This window comes from Mus caroli, chromosome 16, assembly GCF_900094665.2.
Source record: "Mus caroli chromosome 16, CAROLI_EIJ_v1.1, whole genome shotgun sequence".
In the NCBI taxonomy this organism is placed as follows: Eukaryota; Metazoa; Chordata; class Mammalia; order Rodentia; family Muridae; genus Mus; species Mus caroli.
This window is the reverse complement of record NC_034585.1, coordinates 6573012-6578405: the sequence shown is the minus strand read 5'-3', so window position 1 is coordinate 6578405 and position 5394 is coordinate 6573012.

Sequence of the window (5394 nt, the reverse complement as noted above, 5' to 3'; positions counted from 1 at the left end):
GGAGGAGGAGAAGAAGAAGAAGAAGAAGAAGAAGAAGAAGAAGAAGAAGAAGAAGAAGAAGAAGAAGAAGAAGAAGAAGAAGAAGAAGAAGAAGCTGCTCACATCTCCTAGAGAAGCAGAGACATAGCCAGAGGGGCTAAAATGCCCATGGCTGCAGAGACCCCGACTGACTGAGTTAGGTGCTCAAAGATGCAGAAACTCAGCCTGAAGGTATGAGATATCCAGAGCTGCGGAGACCCAACCAGAAGGGCTAAGGTGCCCATAGTCACTAAAATCAATATCAATTGCAGTCTGTTACCTATGGGATAGGTGTATGTGGGTGTATATGTATGCACAGTTGAGTTATACTGAATAAACCATGTGTATTCTCTTTTACCTCATCAGTACATTATATGCGTTGATTGATAATCTTCTGAAAGATTCAATTTCCTTGTTTGTAAAATGGGAATTACAATGATAACTCTGATGTTGATAAGCCAGTACATGGACCTACATTACAGGGTTATTGTGGGGATTAAATGAGATAAAAAGCACACAAAAAGCTTTTTAGCTCAGTATGTGGTATAGTCTAAGAAACAAAAATTATTATTTTAATAAAACTCCTTAAAGTTGCAAATGGATGTATGTACCACACGAATGGCTGTAGATCACCACCTGGAATGCTTGTAAATACCACATTGAATGGCTATAGATCAGCATTCTGAATGACTGTAGAATACCACACTGAATTGCTGTAGAGTACCATATTGAATGGCTGTAGAGTACCACACTGAATGGCTGTAGAGTATCATAATGAATGACTGTAGAGTACCATATGGCGTACAATCCCAGCATGCAAGAGATGGAGGTGGTAGGATCAAAAGCTCAAGGTTATTCTAGGTTACAAAGTGGAGTTGATGTCAGTAGGGGCTATGTGAAACTGTCTCAAAATACACAAAAATCAGTAAGCAATCTAGGTATTTTAGTTCTCAAGTCTGGGTTTTCCTATAAAGGCTTATATTATTGTCTAGAAACATAAAATGGCAATGTAGAAGTTTCTTGAACCCATGTACTTGCTTTACAGTAATAACAGCAATGAAAAGGGGGGTGGGTGGAGTGCAAGGTTCCCAGCCCCTTGTGACTGAGAGACGGTACAGGTCTACACACCTTATCTCACTCAAGATGTGAAACTGGATGGGTCACTGCACAGATTTTGTTACCAGAGCAGGAGAGATAAGATCAAGGTGTCTGGGAGGAAGGTCAAGGATGACATTTTGAGTGAGGAACTGAGATTGGGGGGGGGGGGTGTCACTAGGCACATGGCCTAGTGCAAGATACAGCAGGTAGAGTGGATCTCAAATGGATAAGGGACCCAGTAGACAGTGTTAAAAAGTGTGGCAACTGGCTCTTTGTGCTTCTAGAAACCATGAAGATCAACTAGAACAGGCTTCAGAATAGGCCTCTCCACAGGTTGATGAGTGATATTTCCTAGGGCAGAACTCTGCAATCCCAAACTGCCCTGAGTGTGGACACTAAAAATGGGATTCCACAGTTCTGGGAAATATCCTAGGAGAAATGGGGAAGGACAGGAGGGCTGAGGAGGAACCGTGGCTATGATGTTTCCTGACTCAGCACAAAATGGGAAGGCCAAGGAAAGTGAGAGTGGTCAGAGATCAGGTTCGTAAACTGAGCGATTGGCACTGCAGAGTCTAGCCTCTCAGTTCATGGCTTCCCTGAGCTCAGAAGTGTTCCTTTCACATCTGTAAATCTGCCTTGCTTCACTTTCTTCCTGCTTCCTCATCTGTGAGGCTAAAAGGAGGTGCAGAGCAGCTGCCCACGGCCAGAGAGAAATGCTCGGGAAGCTACACAGATTCTTGGCAGCCCGATCCACTCCATTCCTTTCGGGCTAGACAGTGCTCTCAGGGAACCTTTCTCCTTCCCTCACTTTCGCACCCTTGATCCTTGCCCTGTGCTCATTAGCCTGCACAATTTGGGAGCCCCAGACAGGCTAGATTATTTACTGCATTGGGTGGTCCAAAATGGAACACCCTCTGTGTAGGTATGTGCTTGTGTGTGTATGTATTTATGCATGTATGTTTGTATGCATGCATATACCATGTGCTACTGTGTTCATCTGTGTGTGGAGGCCAGGGGTCAGCCTTAACAGTCTTTCCTCACGAGCTCCCCACTTTATTATTATTATTATTATTATTATTATTATTATTATTATTGATATAGGATTTCCTACTCGGACCTGGGGCTTATCAATTAAGCTAGACTGGCTGGCTAGGGAGCTGCAAGGACCCTGCCTCCATCTCGTCAGCACTAACATCACATGCATTTGCCACCATGCCCAGCTTTTATGTGGGGATTGAGCTCTGGTCCTCGAGTTTGCAAGTCTAGCTCTTTACTTATTAAGGCACCTGCCCAACTTTTAACCCTGCCCCAATCCTCTATCAGAGAAGTAGCTGATGCCTTTTTTTTTTTTTTTTTTTGCTGGAAAGTAGGACCCAAGTGAGGTGCTCACCTTGTCTTGTTGATTCTTATAGCTGTTCTCCGTGCTCAGGTCTCCTAACACCTAGTTCTCTGAGGAAATGGAGGCCTAAGCCTCACCATTTTCTAGAACTGGACTTCAGTCCTTGGCTACTCTGTGTGCACTTCTTGAACAGATGCTGAAGGGCCGCCTCCAGTTTCTTCTTGTAGTTTCAGTGAAGAAGACTGGTACTCGGTCATCTTACTGACTGGCTTGGTATGGAGGAGGTGCCAGCTTTAAGGGTAGGAAAATGACAACCAAAGTAACAGTTGTAACTACTGTGCTCTGAGTGACCTCTATTCCCACTGGACAGATGAGGGAGCCTGGGACCAGAGTGGTGGAGGTGTGGGCAGCAGGGTTGGAACTCAGGTTATTCGATTGCAAAGCTCACAAGATTGCTGCTAGCATTTATGGGGTGCTGTCTTCAGGGTGGTCAGTAACAAGGGTCAAACAGTTTGTTTTCCTTTCCCTTCCCTATTTTCCCTTCCTTCCCCTGACCTCTCCCTGCTTCTCTTTTGAGGCAGGGTCCTATGCAGTACAAGCTGGTCTCGAGCTTACTATGTAGCTAAGCATGACTTTGAACTCCTGAGCCTCCTGCTTCCTACTTTCTGAGTTCTGGAATTACAGGCATGCGGTTCCATGCCTGGTTTATGCAGTGCTGAGGATGGAACCCAGGCGTCAGGCATACTAGGCAAATGCTCTGCCAACTGACCAATGTGCCCCAACCCCAGCTGTTTTATTGATGTTGAAGTGTGTGCTCTGACTTGGTGATGCACCAGGCAATATTGTTAGCCATCTTGACACAGGGAGCAAGAAGGGGCTATGGTCATAAGTGACTCTCATAAGCTCTGGGCTGTGAAAGTGATAAAGAAACTAGAGCTGTTTGAACCAAGTGTAACCGGCATATTCCTTAGAAGGAAACACACTGGCAGGGCCTTGGACCCACCACCAGTTTACTTCTAGCCTCAAACTTAAGTGTAGTCACTTTCAGGGTAGGGAACTGAGGCCAGGAGAAATATCCAAAAGTCTAAGATCCCACCACTATTTATGGTATCCCAGGGACAGACCCTCTGACCCCTGGTGCTCTGCAACACACACACACATAGGAGACTGCCTACCTACAAGTCAGGGGCTTCCGGGAGATTCCTGGACCCATGGCTCCTCTCCCCACCCCCGCCATGACTGTAGTCTGCTCCCCCTCAGTTCTGCTCTGTGACTAAGAGAACTCCTGAGGCCCCATTTCTGTGAGGCCCTATTTCTGCCCAGCCCCCAGCCACCCCCTTGCTTTGGGAGCCCCCAGGCTTATGAGCCATGGTTCCTAAGACAAGCAGGGCCGTGGGTGGGGTATGTGGGATAATTATAATCTTGGATGGCTTGACTCTGAGGCTGAGAGGCAGGGAGGCAGTTACTCCTGCAGGCTCAGGGAGTTGAGTCTGAGTCAGAAACCAGATCCCCCCAGCCCCTCCCCTTGAGGGTCTGGACCAGTGGTCTTATCTTGCCTATCTACCCTCTGGCCTATGGTATGTTAGTTTCATCATGCTTGGCAAGGTTTTCTGAGATGCTGACTGCTTACTGATGCCTGTACTGATGCCTGGGCATAGAGATTTTGGAGTGTAGATGGGGGAGAGATGACAGGGCCTGGAGTGGTTAGCAGGGCATCCTGCCAGCCAAGCTCTAACCTGGAGTCCCCATTAGCTACAGCACAGCCTTCCCCACAACCATGTTCCTTGGAACATGTTGTGCTTTCCTTTCCTCATCTGAGAGGTGATTATGATAAACATAACGTTCTCTCATAAGATAAAGGAGGAAACACCCCATTGAACTTCACTACCTTGAAGCATGTTAGGTTGTTGCTGTTGTGGTTGGCATTTTAATGCTATTCAAGAGATGCAAGGGCCACTCTGGAAATCCTCACCACCCAGTCAGAGGACAGCAAGGAATTTTATCCCATATGGCAATGCCTGATTGACAGAAACTGCTTCGAGCACTGTATCAGCTACGAGGAAGCTAGACCTACTGATGCAGGCCTGTCTTTCTGGCTACTAGGAAGGTTGAGGCAGGAGGATTGCAAGTTAAGGGCTGTCTGGGCTATGAAGTGAGTTCAAGACTAGCCTGCATAATCAAGTGACACTGTATCAAAGTAAAAACTTAAAGGAGGGCTAGGGAATATAAGTGTGTGGCAGAGCTCTTGCCCAGCGTGCGCCAGGCACTAGATTCAGTTCTCAACATTTCAAAAAGGGTCAAAAGAAGGAGGAAGGAAGGAAGAAAGAGAGAATAGAAGAAAGGAAGGAATGAGGAAAGGAAGAAAAGAAGAAAAGAAGAAAGGAAGGAAGAAAGGAAGAAAGAAAGAAAGAAAGAGAGAGAGAGAAAGAAAAAGAAAGAAAGAAAGAAAGAAAGAAAGAAAGAAAGAAAGAAAGAAAGAAAAAGAAAGGAATGAGGAAAGGAAGAAAGGAAGGAAGAAGGAAAGAAAGAAAGAAAGAAAGAAAGAAAGAAAGAAAGAAAGAAAGAAAGAAAGAAAGATTGATTGATTCTGAGCTTTGCTCTAGACTCACAGGAAAAGGAGCAGTGGTCATTTGCATCATGTTCTGGAGGAGAGAGATGGGGAACCTGCTGTCTCCTGTCTTGAATACAAGTTAGCTGTAGAGAGGAAACAGGGTGGAGAGGAACAAGGTAGGAGGGTATGGCAGAAATGATGGAGGCGGTTGGACTCAGCATCTCAGGCCCCCAGGGTCATGCTACAGGCACAGCTGTCCTATGGTAATCTGTCAGCATCCAGGGGATAAGGATGACCACTGCAACAGAATGACAGGAATTTTCCAGAAGTTGCAAATATGTGTCCTGACTCTCATGCTGCAGGTTCTGCAGCTCTGGGCAGGCAGGTC